The sequence below is a fragment of the Platalea leucorodia genome (assembly GCF_965183815.1).
Source record: "Platalea leucorodia genome assembly, chromosome: 6".
NCBI lineage: Eukaryota > Metazoa > Chordata > Aves > Pelecaniformes > Threskiornithidae > Platalea > Platalea leucorodia.
This window is the reverse complement of record NC_138828.1, coordinates 47,526,538-47,544,438: the sequence shown is the minus strand read 5'-3', so window position 1 is coordinate 47,544,438 and position 17,901 is coordinate 47,526,538.

The following is a 17,901-nucleotide window of genomic DNA, read 5'->3' as shown; positions in this document are numbered from 1 at the left end:
CAAGCTGAATTAGTTATCATAAATGAAAGGGTTAGTTTGTGTAAACTATTTTAATATATTGTTAATTTGATAGTATATTAAATTGTAATATTTATACATGTGCCGTTCTCATGCTATGGACAGAATTCTGAATTTAAAAAATAATTTGCTTAATATATTGTGTTAAAAAATATTTCTTTAAAGGTTATTAGTAATAGCGCTATTCTCTTATGCTTGGCAGACGCATGAGTTTTTTTAAGAAAGCTTTTTCCAAGTACAGACCCATGCCAAAAGTAAGCAAAAACTCTGACGGTTCCTGCTGTGGTTGCAAAAAAAAAATCTTACTGTTTCTGATTTCAAGGAATTTTGTATTTTTAAGTTTTTACTCTCAAACTTCTACTACAAAACACAGAAAAAAACCTACACAGAATATGGGTATTTGCAAGTTAGCAGTACAGTTGAATGCATCCTGTCTGTAAAGTTGTGGATTTTTTTTTTTTAAGTCCAACTGTGTTTTAAGTTCATTAGCTTCTAGCTAGCCTGCTTTTTTCTATTTCTAAAACTTCTTACCAAATTATCACTTCATCCAATGTAGGCAGAAAAAGAATCTTAGCTCAGTGGTCTGACTAATGAAGCCAACTATGCCATGTTTTTGCATGCCACTGAATTGTTCTTTAATAAAACAATCTATATGAACTCTGACAATGTTTTGTATGCACTTATTGAAGAAAACTTCCCTGTCATTTCACTGTTTGTTCATTACCACTGAAATATGTCTTTTCATCTGTAACTGCCTCAATCAGGAATAATTCAGATTTTCAGAGAATTCAAGGTTGGTCTTTCAGATGGAATCTACAAGTAATTCTGTATAAACTGGAGTGAATCTATTATCTCTTCACAGGGTGAAAACAACAGTGGTGCTGATGGCTTTTTCACTTAGAAATTCTTCTTCTAGCGTTTGTTGTTTGGGTTTACTTATTGCATGACTGTTGTAACTCATTAACAACTCTGCATCTTTGCTTTGAAAGAAGATATGTGTAGGATTTCAGTTCTGTTATCAGTAGTCTGTGTGTGTGTGAGGAAACATCAGTGATACAGTTAAATTTACTTTAGCTCTAATACACAAGTAGTATATGTTAAGCACTGAACCACAAATGTTCTTACTGGGGCGTCTGTTCATTCCTCCACATAAGTTCCATTAAATTTACAGTAAAAGAGCATTACTGAAATGTCTGTGGAGCAGGTGTGGCAGAACCTCGGGATTTTATGACTAGCTTTGTTATTGATTGTTTGAGCTGCTGTCAGGCAGCAAACATTTTTAGATGTTTGTGCATTTAACAATATTTGCTGTGTTTTCATTCTCCTCTTTTTTTCCCCTGACAGTTGGAATCAACGTAGGTAAATACACCTGCTGGTACAATGCTCTCTTGGTTCAATTAGCTGATATGTTTACAGTGACAGGTGGTGGTCTGTGAAATAAAAGCAATAGCAACTTCAAAGTGTGCCAGTTGTTCAGGGAATTCCTCTTACTGGTGATTTCTTTTTTTTTTCTAGTAGGATAGGGAAAAATCTTTGAAAGAAAAGTTTTTTATTATACTTTCCCCAGATAGAGTTTTACAGAAACAATTGTGTTGTAAAAGTCAGGGGGTTTTATTGGTTAGAAATGGTGATTTCGGAGCTCTGTGTGGAGAAAACTTTCATGTGTTAGATGAATGGGAAGTTTCTTTGTTTTCACCCTTTGCATACTTTCCAGGCCGACTCCGAAATATGTTTCAGCTCTAATTCTACTTGTTGCTAAATTATTATTTTGATTGCTGGTGTTGTGTAAAAGATAAAAAGCGGCAAGCTCTGCCACTTGAATGTAGTTGTGAAGTTGGGTTGCATTTTATATTTCTACTTTCTTAGCATTTGTCATGCAAAGATCCTAAGGAATAAGAAATTCAGCTAGCAAGAAATCCAGTGGCCTTGGTTTATTTGAATACTTATGTACAGATGGGAAGAACCTGAAGTTGTTACTTTTCCAAGACAAGCATAAAGAGATTGTTATAGAACCTAACCCTCCCAACAGGAGAAAGGCTTTTTGTGAAAGAGTGTACACGTAAGGCTGATCTTCCCACTGCATTTGCAGACTGTATTTAGTCTTTGTAGAATGTCAGGGTAACTGAACAGGAAAAATGCACTGTGATACTCTGACTTTGACACTTGAATTTTTTGGTTTTGTTGTTACAAGATCAAAATGTTTAAGATACTTCTCTGTTGAAGGTTTAGTAACTTGAATTCACAAATGTATATAGTCTCAGTTACAGATGAGCTTTTTGTCAAACGCTGACAGATTTTTGTAAATTTTTTCCTACTGATTAATTTTTTGTAAAAGAAATGAAATTACATATTTACATATAGACATTTACATAGTAGAGCTTTATAATATTATATTAAGCAACCATAATACTAAATGAGCTTGTAATTGTAAAACTGAAATGGGAAATATAAACTAAGTCATTTCTCTCACATAGAATTTTAGGATCTGGATGTTTTATTGTTTGAAAGTCTGAAGAATGTTTGCCTTCATGTTAATTTCTACAGCTATGTTACCATGTTCATTTTACTCATAGCCTTCACTTAAATTGCTGCATAGGTTCCCTGTTGTTGCACAGGACCTTGACAAGTTAGATTCTTTTCCGCTCTGTGGGATAAACAAGGTTTTTAGGCAAGTTGTTTTCACTTGTCACCCAAATTCTCCTGCACCCCTTCTTGCCCCTCACTTCTGCCCCATGCAAAAGTAATTTAATCTGAGGCTTAAAGTAGATTTTAGGATGACTGTTGCTAAGGGCTAGTATCACATACTGCTGAAGCCATTTCACAAGAATTTCACAGAATCACCTCCAAACCAAGTAGGTACATTGCTTATAGTTGCTACAAACTACAGCAATTTTTAAAATAGTCTCTGGTGTGTCTAAAGCTGCCTTCCACGTATAGGCATGCTCCTTTTCCTACCTCCTACCGCTGAAATCAGAAGAATACTGGTGTTTTTTTTCCTGTTCTCCTGCCGTTAATGGTACTTTGTACTTTCTTCAAATATGTAGTTTGTTGTTTTATAAATGTTTTCTCCATATTAATTTGCTTTCTTGTTGCTATCAGCAGACCTGTGTTGTCATAACAGCTTTCTTGACACATTCTGACTATACCTATCCAGGTTTAACTGTTGGTTAATTTTCTTTCTGAAGTTTACTTCGTGTGTGATGTAGACTGTCTTGTATTATTATTTTGCCAAGCAGTATTTGGCGGTGAGGATCCAAGTTCTGGATGTTAAGACTTCTTAAAGGTGGCATAATTCCTCAAGCAGTTAGTCATTCTTCTGGATGTTTGAGAAGCCTACTGTGTACTTTTTTTGGGGGGAGGAGGAGAGTGAGGACTTAAGGGGTTTTTTTGTGTGTTTGTAAATACAAAAAATAATAGATTATAATGTAGTGTCCTGAATTAACTAATAGTGAGTCAGTGATTTAAATGCTGGCTACAGAAGTTTCATTTTTGAGGGTTGAAGGAGGAGATACTCAAACTGAGAAGCAGTATCGCAGTAAATTCCAGTATTGCAGTACTACAGATTTAGGATTATACTTAGCTAGGTCATGAATGCTTATTGTTCATAAGTAGATGCTTGATGGTATATGTGGTTATTTATTGAATACACTGTGACAGGCTATTTGAAAATAAAAATGGTTGTGCTGCTAGCTTAATACTACTGGATATTCATTGTTACGAGAAAAATTCTAAGGCAAATTATCATAGATCATCTGTAAGGATGAAGGTTGGGTTGGCAGGCTGATACATAGAGAAGTATAAAGGAACTGAAACTTCCCATAAATTAATATTTTTATCTGCAGCACTTTTCCTGAGGATTGAGGAGCAACATAGAGCTGACAGTTTCCCACTGTTTTTGTGTAATTAATTCTTTATCTATGTAAGTTTTTTTTTTCTGACAGATTTATAGTAATAGATGAAGCAAAACATTAGAGATTAAAAGGGTGAATGTAAAAGTATTATAAACCGGTCTAGTTCATATGCAGTCAAGTGTGTTTTGCTAATTTGGTTGTTAACTGAAGACTAATTTGTATGTTACAGAGTAGAAAAACTACATTGGAGTAGCTGTAGTGTTAACAAACTCTTAACTATTTAAATTCAATCTTTACCCATTCTTACGAATCCGTCAACATGTAAAGTTCTGCTATCTCACTTCTCAGCAAGAATTATGACAATTTTTGTTACTGCTTAGTGAAAGTGCTAGCCCCACAAAATGGGTCTTTAGGGGGTAACATCACTCTGCCGCATGGGCTTAAGGATGTTAACAGGCTTTAACTGATTTCTGCGGTGGTACTTCTCCTCCCTGCCCACTGTGTCTCTTTGCTGGAGGTTCCTGTGCCCGTACCAGGACTGGCAGACTGAGTGTATGCATTCACCCAAATAGCTTCATGCCAGATCCAGCAGTTTAACCTCTCTGACCTCCATCTGCACTTTGCACTGAGAATAGCAGATGCCTGCACCCCATTCCACTGGCTCTGCTGTGGGATTCATAATTTCTGATCAAAGAGCAGTAACAAACAGCTCCAGGGCAATTTGACTGCAGCTGTTTGCTGGGGGAGCATGCATCAAAGCCCTCAGGTATGTATATGATGCTATCCTCATTCCTATGAATTGAGCTCCTAGGCTCATAGTTACAGCAGTGGTATTAAAATCCACAAAAAGCAACTATACTGAACAAAGAACAATTAGCTAATAGTGAAGTGCTGAAGACAATTATGTTTTAAGCTTTGTCCATCTCTGGAGTATGGTTTCAGCTGGATAAAGATTTTGCTTCCCCGAAAGGGCTGGTACTACCAGCACCCTCCAGTATGTGTTCTCTCCTCAGTTATGCAATTGGTTCTGGTGATTATGCAGCTCCACAAAATGAATCAGCTTGCTGGTCTGACTGAAAACTAATCTTTTTTTCCTTTTTCAGAGCATGAGTAAGCAAGCTGTTCTGTTTTGCCATACAGCCACCCAGCTGGTAATATCAACACAAGGTAGACTGCAGGAATACACAATAGGACACTGAGGAGCACAGGAAATTATCCAGCTGGTGACGGCACATACTTAGATTGGCAAAAGCAGAGTCTTCAAAATTTTCCGGCAAACTGAAGTAAGGTGCCTGTCTCTCTGCAGGTTTCATGATTCAACCCTCAGGCTAGATGCCCATCCTATTATTTCTCCCCAGTAAAATTCAGCAGGAGACATGAGAAATCAGGATTTGAATCCAGGACTCTCAGTATTTCAGAGAGCTTTCTCATCGACAGGCTATTGTCATGTTGCCCGTATTCTCTCTTCTGTCATGTAAATATTCATTTATGATGGGTTTCCCATCTTCAGGATAGGAAAGCACAGGGTCTCCATGCAACCTTTTTCTGATGGCCTTCTCTTCATTAAAAGGTGAGTTTGAATTTCTTCTGACTGAGGAGGCTTTACAACTTAGATCTTACACTTCAGAGCAACTGCTGTTACTACAATGCTTTATGAAAGTGTGAGCACCACGAGTGCAGACTGCTTGAGTGACTATTTAATTGAAAGTTGCCGTGAGATATGCTTTGTGTTAACACCACTGTTTTGGACAGACTACTATATTGGGCTCTCGGGGGTTTCTGTCACAGGGGCGTCTGGTTACTGAATCACAAAGAGGTTTAGGCAAGAGACAAGTGCCAATATGCTCAGCGGAGCTAAGATAACATCTCCAATCACATTCAAGAGTAGAGCTATAACCCTGTAACTTAATTTGAAAAATCAAGTCTCTTTCAGAGTTGAGAATAGAAGTTTGATCTTGCATGAAGTTGTACTTGTGTAACAATAATGTAGTGTCTCACTATGACAGATGTAACTGCTAATGCCAGATAAATATTCCAGCTGTCGTTTATAATTGTCATTTATGTACCTTTGGTCAGTCTTAGCTATTCATGGTATGCCAATCAGTGTCTTTCTTAACCATTATGTTTGACTTTGTAGCTGTGATTTTTCCACACTTAGCATTTGGGAAGAACTTCAAACGCATACTAGAAGTTGAGGCAATTCAGTCATATAATAGAGCATCTCATATAAGTGCCTCTAAAGTATCTCTCACAGTGAATACCAAAATCACTGAACAATACAGAAATACTGAAGCCTTTAGTCTCAGCATGCAAAGATTAGAGTGCTCCATCCTTAGAAAGGGAAAAGTTGCCCTTTCTTGGGAAGATCCAAAAGGGTCTTGGGTACCAGAGCCCAATGTTTTAAGCTTTATGGGGAGTACTTCGTCTCAGGTGCTGCTTTCTAACTTTGTAGTTATCCCACATCTCCTGTACGTGTTTCTCTTAATGGGGATGCATAAAACCAGTAACTCCTAATGCTAGGAAGCTGACAGGTCCTCCAGCTCTGGTCATTCTCTTATTCTTCTAACTCCAGGGCCTGGTTTGACAAGGATGCTGACACAATGAATGCTGCTCAGCAGATGGCTAGAGTGAGTTTGTGTGTCTGTGGCTTCTTGCACTTGCTTGTTCTAATGACTGTGCTATTATATGTGAAACATGAAAATCTGTGTACAAATAGTAACCTGCCTGATTATCCTAGAACACTGAGGCCGAAGAATCTTTTCCTCCTTATTCTCCTATAATAAGTAGCAATTAATTTATACAAGGAGAAACAGTTTCAGTAAGAAACATGAGATTGCGAGGAAGATACCAGATGAAGATCTGCTTCTCTAGAAAGGCAGAAGTAAGATTCCATGAGGATACACATCCTGACGTACGTCTGTTCTTCTGCCAGTATTGGTTAGGTAGTACATGGCACCAAACATCTGGTAAGCATTTCTTGAATATCAGCAGAGCTCAGAAAATGGGCTAGGTTTCTGAGCAGTTCACTGACAACAAGAGATTAAGGGCAAATTTCTGGTGAGTAAAGAATAAATGTAGATTTCTGACATCAAGAATCTTCTATCAGTGAGGTTCCTTAAGTTCCCATCTCTTGAATTTCCATAGTAGTAAGTGTCTGTTCTCAAGGATGTTATAAAGGCACATGACTTAATAGTAAATGACTAACAACATACCTGTCTCATGCTGAAGCACCACAGACTTACAAAGTAGGTGTTCCTTCTCTTGTACCTATGAAATGCAATTGAGTAAATTTTATTCTCAAACCAAATACGTGAGATTGCCACTCCAGGTGCAACCTTTCCCTTTATGCAATCACAGCTTCAGGCCTGCCATCCCCTGCGTGTGCAGAACAACACAAACCTCTTCCTTTTACACTGTTGACAAATTTCAGTGTTTTTAATGAAGTTCTGGCAATGTTAGCAGCCTATCCATGGGAGAACAATTTAACAGATATCACTATAATCTGAGTAATCAATTAGAGAACAGTAAATCTTTCTTACATCCAAGAGTGTTTACTTTAGCCTTACGTAAAGGGGTTACCAGTACCTGCGTTCAGATGTGGTGCTTCAGAATAAGCTACCTGCTAAAGCAGTGTTACAGCCTGAAGAGAAAAGCGGATGCACTGCGCACTGGTTTAGGTGAGAGGTTGTAATTGCCATGTGTGTTAATCATATGGCCAAGCACATGGGATGTATATGTTTCATGATATTTTATAACTGTAAGAGCTACATTCATTAATTCTTATTGCAGGGAATAAGTGGGAATTCTGTTTTCTTCTGCAATCTGAATAAATATTTTCCTGAATCTTGCCTGCCTTGAACTCATCCTTATTTGGGGAGTCTTCCAGAAGTTCTAGAAAAAGTGTAGTTTTATCTCTTACCAGTTCAAAAAGAAACTAATATTAAAAAAAAAAAAAAATTGCTTTAATTGTTCATGTGCCAGAGTAAAGAATTAAGGGCAGTTGGCAGGCCCATGAAGAAATTATCATAGAATAAATTATCATTATCACAATACACTTATCATTATGGCAAAAATGAGGTGTGAATAGACATAAAGGGCGTTTGCAGGTCGTTCCTGTCGACCTTACTGTCTACTTCCAATGCATAAGCTTTCTACTATTTGCAACATCTGGGAAACTATTTTCAGTGGATATGAACGGTATTCCCTAACTTAGCAGCTTTCAATAAAGCAAGATAAAAATTCTAAATAACTTGATTTTAGATACAATGGGAGTTAGTTGGGTGGACCTTTCATTTTCAAAATCGATGCAGTTGTGCTTTTTTAGCACTTTAACAGCTAGTATGAATGGTTCTTGGCTCACTTGGCACGAGCAGACTTGCAGCCTGCTGCCAGTTGGTGGCTGCGCCTGCAGTACTGCCATGGAAGCAGTAGAAACTGAGAGCTGCAGATTTTTGTGTTCTGCCCAGTGTCGTTCTTGTTATAGGAAACAATCCTAAGTTTTTCATCAGTAATTTCTTCAATCAAACAACCCAAGCAATCTATAAATACAGATTGAATATAATCACCTAAGCTATCATTAAAAGATTCATCTCAATCAGCAGAGCCTGCTGGCTGATTGTCACCTGAAACCTTGCAATTAACACAATGACTTAATATTTTTGACAAAATAGCTGAGTATGGCTTGATTAGTAGTGCTATCTCAGGAATGGCCTTTTCCAGTATTTATTACCATCAAAGCTGTCAGTCCTGCATACTGTGTTATTTTGAAGAGACTTACATACATCCATTTAGCTGTATCTGTTGTAAAGATAGGCTTTATTTGGCTTCTGGAGATTGAAGTAGCAAAGTTTAAGTGCTTGAATTTTTTCATGTGCTTCGTGTATTGATACAACAATAAATTAAAAATAAAAGCAATCCATCTTGTGCAATGAATCAGAGGCTTTAAACTGAATTTGAAATTAATGTGTACTAGGTAACACCCAAACCTAGATTGTGTAGAGAAGTGAGGGGGGAAAAGAAGTTGTTTGAATTGCAGTTGATTATTGTTATCAGGGGCCGCGTTCAGTACTGCAGTACCTAATTTATTACATTTAAGCTAGCATCACATAGTGAGCTGGGATTTGCTAAATAAAGTTTCAGGTTAGTAATTAAACCGCTTTTTTTTTTTTTTTTTTTGGTTTCCTTTTGTGCACACTACAGTTTTAGGGTTTTATTTCCCCCTGCCTGAATTCTGCCTTCTGTTTTGTCCCATAACTGCTTTCCTCCTTCTGTTTTAACCCATAACTACATAATTCCTGTTCTAGTTTATCAAAGCAAGTTATAATTAGCAAAATATAAATAACTGAAACTTCTGTAGTTACTGTAGTATCTGCGTACCTGAATAGTCTTATGGCAAGAGTATAGAATTTCTTTTATGCTTATGGTTCATTCTGCATTGCTATGTACAACCAGCCAAAGTCAGGCTATAGAGTGGCACTTTGAACAGTTACACCTTGCTTTGATCACCTGATCTTTGTCGGTATTGGTCTCTGTGGGAATCCAAGAACTTTTAGTAGCCAGCGTCAGGACGTGTTTAACACGTTTCCACTGAAAAAGAAAAACCTGTGATTATGTACTTTTTTGACTTCCTTTTCAGTGGTTGCATGTCTCTGACACAGATACAAGAGTTTCTAAGGTAACTTTCTGAAACCTGTCCTTATTGTGAACTTCCTGTGTTTTGCTGCTGCTACTCTTCGCATCTGATACTGGATTAACCTACGTACAGTCATCCTGAGTAATTGATGGGGGAAAAAAAATCAGTTACTTTTTTTTAATTGGAGAATTCAATTTTATTAAAACACAAATTTGAGAAGTTGTTGTGCTACTATAATAGTAAATATTCCTTTTCTGGTCTACTTGGAGTCGGTTCAAGAGAAGCATTTGCTGAAAGGCTGCTTTTATACAAAGGCAGTTGTTTTGTATTTGTAAAGCCTTGTCCTATTAGGCTATTTTAGACTGATTAAAAATAAGCACACCCTATTTTTCTAGTGAAGATGAACTGAAGTGTAACATGAGACATTGCACATGTTTCTAGGTGAAGATGTATGGTATTACAATACTAGGTAAAGAGTGAACTTTGGAAAGGAGCTGAGAAGTAGCAAATACAGTGCAAATAACGAGCTAACCAGAGAAAGCAAAGAATAAACTATATATTCTATGTATACGGTAAGGAAAAACAATAATGGTAAGTGCGCTATTTTTCTAATTTCTTCTTTGTACAAATGGATTTTAAGCTTGCTTGTGCATTCTGGTACCGAGTGCATTTTTCACTTTTATACTGTTAATCTACAAAGCCCAGTATTTGTTTAAATGTTATTTCTCAGTTACAATTAAAGCAAGTTACACTGTTACCTTCAAGACCACTTTGTGTGGAAATACCATCCTTAGGAAGTACAATCCACCATCTTTGCCTTCAGAGTGGAACTTCGCTAAATGTTGGGGTTTTTTTTTTTCACTTCCATAGACGCTGCAGTACTGCTATAGTAATGAGTTTAAATTTTATATTGTACACTTGCTCTTCAAATGCAGTCTAGATTTAAAACTGAAATTTAAATTTAGGCTTCCATTTGTATTTTGTAACTTGTTTTTCTAAAGACATTTCAAAACTTTCATTTGTACGTTTAAGATCATCCTGAAGTTCTAGAACATATTAATTTATTTAATAAGTGCTTGATTTTTAATCTGTTTCTTTTTGATTAAAACCTTAGGTTTTTGCTGGTATAGAATTATTTATACCCTGAGATGTGTAGTCTGCATTACTTTTATGAGAGACTATACATTGTTTTTTCTCTAGTTATTCTTAATGGACATTGCCTTAGGTCTGAAATAATATTAGCTTAGGCCAATATTCATGTTGTGGTTTAACCCGAGCCGGCAACTAAGCCCCACACAGCTGCTCACTCACTCCCCCCCGGTGGGATGGGGGAGAGAATCAGAAGGGTAAAAGTGAGAAAACTCGTGAGTTGAGATAAAGACGGTTTAATAGGTAAAGCAAAAGCTGCATGCGCAAGCAAAGCAAACCAAGGAATTCATTCATAATTTCCCATCGGCAGGCAGATGTTCAGCCATCTCTAGGAAAGCAGGGCTCCATCACGTGTAACAGTTACTTGGGAAGACAAATGCCATTGCTCCGAATGTCCCCCCTTCCTACTTCTCTCAGCTTTATATGCTGAGCATGATGTCGTATGGTACGGCATAGCCCTTTGGCCAGTCTGGGCCAGCTGTCCTGGCTGTGCCCCCTCCCAGCTTCTTGTGCACCTGGCAGAGCAGGGGAAGCTGAAAAGTCGTTGACTGGTGTAAATTCTACTTAGCAACAATTAAAACATCAGTGTGTTATCAACATTATTCTCATACTAAATCCAAACCACAGCACTATACCAGCTGCTGGGAAGAAAATTAACTCTCCCAGGTGAAACCAGGACAATTTTGCTCTTCAAGGGAGTCAACTAACTGGAGAAAAAGCGCCTTGCAAATGCTACCTAACTGGGTTGGGGGGTACCAAAGCTGGTTATCCCTGTGTAGTGCTGCATTGTGTTCTCTGGATAAAGCTTAAAATACATTTCCCAGTTTTCCCTAGTTCAAGTGTGGTTTTTTTTTTTCCTTTTCCGTACTACAGTGTCCTGGCCTCTAACAAATTATGAGGGGTTTTTTTGCATGCCAGATCATTATGATCAAGTATTTCCTGGGCCAGAATGAGAGAGAGAAGTTATGTTTGAAGGAAGTAGCCACAAAGAATTTCTAGATTAAGTGCATCTGGAGGCAAATGAGTGGACATTAATACACTTACTTAAACTGATTAAAGGAGCATAATAAATCCACCTGGTTTCTGCAGAAGGGTAGGCTAGATGATTACTGTAATCCTTTGTAGATTTAAAGATATGTGAATAGATCCCTCTAAGGAATATGATTCTGTCAAAAGTGCAATATATAGAAATAAATTATTCATTTACAGGAAACTATAAACTTCTACATCATCTGTCTTCCTAGATCCTATGATCAAAATGTGAGGGCGCCTCCTATTCAAGTTGCCGTCTACTGCGGGATGTATATGCAGATTTCTTCAAAATCTGCATTTGCTCTGCATAAACTACAAACTAGTAGAATATAGGGCAGTTCTTATCCAAAGATGTGGTGCTCAAGCTGCTGTGGTAAGGCCCACTTCGAGTACTGTATTTTTGGAGCTGGCTGGAATCAGCCTGGAGCACAGACCTGTCAGCAAAATGTGTGCGTAGGCCAGTTTTTAATCTAATGAAATGTGGAGTTGGATTTACGTACAATCTGAGATTAAAGCCTGTTTAATCTAAGCACAGAGCATTTGGATTGCAGTTAATTTGTTGATCTGAAATGCGGATTCACACAGGTTGGTGTGAGACCACATAGATACACGATAGCTGAAGGAAGGACTTAGGCTTCAGCTCCATCTGTAGCCAAACCAGCTGAATGGGCCTTCTCCTGCCAAAACAGAAGAACTCTTGCTTCGCTTTTCCCCTCAGTGTTCCTAACTATGTGGTTTCATCCCATCTTGAAGCTGGGCTCTGCTGCTCATCAGTGCCTTCTGAGACGTCTGTCTTTACTCTGCCACCTCTCTGTTGAGGACCCACCTGAAACCTTAGTATTAAAAGAAGCCCAGCGTTAGGATCTTTTTCCAGTATGATCATACCACATGAGTAATAGCATAAGACATTCATGTTGTGTAAAGTTGGTTTTGTAATAAAACCCATAAAGCATACAAACTCTGCAGGGACCTGCAGTTTGTATAGGAATGGCAATTCAATAAGTTAAATAACTAAAGCACTGACGATGTTTAGACAATACTGCGTACACTCTGAATTCTACTCACCCATAAGTGTGCTTGCTGTGTTTTTAATAAGCTTTTATCTGGAAAATAGTTTTATCATTGGGTTCTTTCCTTAGATTGGATTTTATTTTGTTGTTCCACTAAAATAAAGTATAGCGCATTTCCACACTTTTCTAAATGGATTTTGAATGTGTGTTTTGAATATTCAAGTAAAAATTGGACATAATAAACAACCTTTCAGGCATTAGAGGAATAAAGAGACAGCTATGCAGCATATTAAGTTACACTAGATGCTGAACTCTGCCTGTCATCAGCAAACGTTAATACAAGTGTAGCTGACAGCAAGTTAAATTGCACAGTGCAGAAAGGTACAGGAGAGATGTTGAAAAGAGTTTTACATCTTCTAGAGATTTTTTTCAGAGAGAAAGGGGGCCTCCAGTTGCTGTGAAGTCCATGAAAGACTTTGCAATATCTTTTGATTCCATGTGAAAGATGCTTAGCCGCTAATGATGACCATTCATACAGATATTAAGGAAAGGATGGCATCTTCCACTTGTTTGAAAGTCCCCTTCCCCCATCAAGCTAAAACACTCTTCTTTATGTTTTCCATTCCAAAAAAACCAAGTGAGAACTAGCACCCTTTTACACAGGCAGGTGGATGCAGAAATAGTTGGATATGTATAATTGTAAAGGTCTGTAGTCACAGCTGTGACATCGTCACATCTCAAAATTTGAGTGCATGTTTTCAGTGTAAAGTTATTTCTCCCTCAGTGAATTACTAATATAAGACCACTGCTTCAGGCCTCAATCTATTTGCTGAATTTGTATTGCCATCAAATGGTAGCTGTGCATGTATAGATTAAGAAAAATGCATGTCTGTCTGTAACAAATAGCTGGTTATAGAGGTACTTTAAATAAGGGTATAAAGGCATGAAACTGGGCATAAAATCCATTGATTCTAACTGGAACGTCACAAATTGGAAAATAAACATTACTTTCAAAGTGAAAGATACACTCTACCTAAACTTACTTAAATTCCAATAGTAACTAAAGTGCTACCATAAAACAGAAACTGGGTATAGCATTAGCATTTTCTAGGTTTAAAATTTTTAATTCACAGCTTGTGTGACCTTGATTTGATCCTCTGAAAACGGTATTACATAGCACCTCAGTTCAGAGAGCTTTATGAGGTTAGCTTTGTGGTATATAAAACCAGAAAAAGTGTTTTGTGCGTAAGGTTAAAGACAGGTTTCTGTTACAAGTAATGCTATCACTTCATAATGTTAATGCCTAAAAAGGCTCTCTAAAAATTGTAAGAGTACTTAGAAGTCAGCTTTACTGGAAGACTCCTTTTTATGACAGAACTGCCATCACCACCTCCTTCAGAATGCATCCAGTCAAAGGAGCTTATGTGAGCCTGTCAGTCAGGCCTAACAGCTTCCTGTAGACGCTGGCAATACATCCCATTTTTCTTAGCCGTCTATGGGTACAGGTTAAAGTAACAACTCTACGTCAGAACCTTCAGGCCTTTAAAAAGGACTGTATTTTTTTAAAGGCTATTTACATAGGCTTTCATGAGCAATATAAATGACAGAAACTGTTTGGGATAGACAGTTCCCTCTTTTAAGATGGGCTTTGTTATTCTCTTTAGCCTTTGCATGTAACACAAGCCATTAAAATGTGTAAGCCAGATAGGAATCTGAAATAAGTGTGTTCCAGCACTTGCACTGTAATAGATGAATCAATGTGAAAAAACACACACATTTGTAAACTATTAGGACAAAAGATGGAAATCAGGACTTTTATCTTGGGCAAACACAAGAGAGACTTTCAAGAACTGTCCCCTGTTTTGCACCCTTGGTTGCTGATTCTTTTTGAAAGGTTGAGAGGGGAAATCTATTCCAAGATAAGTTTTCTTGCCAGCTTTTTTCATCAAAACCTTTTATAACCAGCTATCAGCCACAGCTTGTTAAACAAGTTACATAGTGCTGTCCTCTCCGGGAGGAAGAGAAAAAAAAATTTAAAAAAAAAATAATTAAAAAGCAGTGTTTGCAAAAGCAGTAAGTTATGCAGAAGCAGCTGGTGAATGAGAACCCACTGTCTCTTACTTCGCTGGAGTGCAAACATGTCAGATTCCTCCTTTTAGTTCTCTCTGATGAGCTCAGGGTATCCTTGCCCTTTGATATTTCCATTTCTGCCTTTTCTCACCTGCGATATTATACAACCAGGATCTATCATAAGCAAACCTAGGCTGATATAGATATATTACCCCTTCAAAACAGATGCCCAAGGGAACACACTCTGCAAACTTTTGAAGTTTATAGCTTAAATGGGTGGTATTTATAGAGGAGACATGAAATTAGAATTAAATAATTTATAATCTTGTTATTTAATGTATAGCGTAATAGCAATATAAAAGGGCAGTTAAGTTCCCCTTGATAGTAGCATACCCTACTTTCATGAGGTTTAGGGAAGAGGTACTAGTCCCAAAATTGTTTTATTTGAGTGTTAGGCAGTAGTCTAATTTCTAAACATTGTTGTGTTTATGAAATAAACATTTCTCCATAAACATATTGCACTCCTTTAATAGCCATACCTTGCCCTGTGGCTCCTGCCTCATTTCCTGTTTAAACTTCTTAAATCTATTTTTACACATTTCAGAATTCCTCTCCAACATTTTACATTTTATCTGCTAGGTGACAACTCTTCTCTGAATTTATTTGAGCTAAATATTAATTTCCTGAAACAAGTGTTTGTCCAAAACAGTGAGATCATCAATCAGTGATACAACCATTCTGGAACATCTTTAGACTTAGATGCTTAGAATTCTTAATCTGTTTTATTGCAACTTCATGCACAATCAGAGACTTTATAAAATAATCTCTAATTTGCAATCTTAATGGTAAATAATGAAGTACAGCTGTTCAAGCTACTTACCTGCAGCCAGCTTTGGTTACTTCAACTGGCTAGCCTATTACATTATGTTTGAGATGATAAATGTAAATTATTGCATGCTAACATTTGTAGTTAGGCTGAAAGTAGCAGAAATGAGGTAATACAGAAAGTAACTTTTTAAAAATAAAAGACAACTTCTATTCAAGATGAAGCTTACTATTGTAACAGTAAGATTTTTAATGTAGGTTATTTGTCATGCTTTTACATTTTTCAAGCTTTAGGAGAAATGACTTGTTAAATAGATGAACCAATGATCAGGACAAAATATTTTACTTTAGACACTTTTCCTTAGTTTCGTCCTTAGTTTAAGCAGGACATAAGACTCATTTCAATAAAGAATTCCAATTTTGCATCTGCAGAGGGTAAATGCACTTTATACATCACTGCTCCACTATCCAGATTAACTTTCCATATTGCTTTGCACTTTTTTTTTAAAAAGATACAACAAGTTCTAGAAATATAAGAACAGAAAAAGGAAAGTGATTGCAGTAGCTAATAAAAGCAGTTAATCCTTTAAAACTTGTATGTGTTATATGTAAACACATACTCATTTGTCTGGCTGCTAAGATGAAAAAAAAAAAAAGACGACATAAGAGCCCAACTGTTATCTTTAAGGTGTCAAAGTTTGAAAAAGTCATTTAACTTTCAGCTTCAGTGAGATCCTAACATTTGTTGAAGGCAAGTGATCAAAAATGGTTGGATTTCTTTTTGATTTTTCATGTTTAGGTGAACTACTGAAGCTTTATCCCTGTGCGAGAGATCCAAAAGCATGTACAATTTAAAAATAATCGGACACTTTATCACAGTAATCAAATGTACAAATACAAGTGAGGAACTGGTTAGATAGCAATTTTAAAGATTCAGATGTATAAGCACAAGCTAGCAGTGACATATCATTGTAACAAGCATCATATAAAAAGATGGCAATGGAAAGTCAGTCTTCACCACATGAAGTAGCTTATTTTGTTCTCAGGTGGAGTTCTGCACCCCACATTAAATAATAGCCTTCATGAAAGATATATTATTTGGAAAGAGTCCATTGAGCAACATAAGGATTATAGTTTCTACAATCTGATTAGAAAATATTTCTTTCACATAAGGGAAGTTTTAAAAGATTTGAAAGGTATCAAAAAAGTATCATTTCAGTATAAAAAAAGCTACTGAAAAGAGGAAAGAAAAAAGCCTCTGAATTTCTGTTGGTTAGGACAAGAATCAATCTGTTTCACTTGCACCATGGCATGGAAGATTTAAATTGGACTGAAGTTCCACAACTTTCTCAGGAAAATTAAGTAGTCCTTCCCCCTCAACAACAACAAAAAAACAGTTAGCTCTCAGAAATGACACAATTCTGAAGTATTTATATAGACTGAAGGACCATTTACAGAAGCTTTTAAACCTGTTTCATCTCACACACTTTTGGTGGTAAGCAACACTACTTCCCATTACTGTCTTTAAAAACTCATTGTCCTTCAGTAATTTGTGAAGCTATGGCTGTATCTTCATTAGTTTCATCTTCCTTGTTATCTATAGTACATGCTCCAAAGATCTGAAGAATTCTGTTTCTGTTTTACTTCACATCTGATAGCTTAGCATATTCTATTTACTTTTCCCCTTGCTTCATCAAAGAGTGATAAGACAAGCACAGGTAAACTGCGCTTTAACCACCTCAGAGTATGGTTTTATTATGCATTATACATGGATTGGGGGAAAAAAGTTCAGTAGCAACTAGAATAAAATGTTAAGACCTGGTTTTAAAATACGTAATTAAGAAAACTGCAGAGTCCTGTTATTAATTTTAGGGCGGTTTTTGTCTTTGTTTTCCAAATCTAAGCAAGGTCACGCATTCAACTATGGTAGCATTCAAAGTGTAGAGTCCATTGCTGTTTCATTTTAAGCTCTGAGGAAATAAAGCATGAAGTGGTATTAAAAAATACATTGACTTTTTATTCACTTTTATTAAATACATGTTTGCATTTATGAAAAAGTCTACCAATTTAAAATACTTAGATTAAGTTATCCATTCTATAAATCACACATGCTTGAAAGTAATGCAGTGCTGTCAAACTTCAGTGAGGTTTACATGAAAAAAAGAAAATAGTTCAATTCTTTTATTAGAAATATAACAGTATGTGACAATATATTGCAAGTTAGATGTTTATTTCAAAATAGTATGCAGCATACAAGCAGTGTTTAATTTTTATAGGACTATGTAAAATTACTCTTTCCAGATCTGCAGTTCTT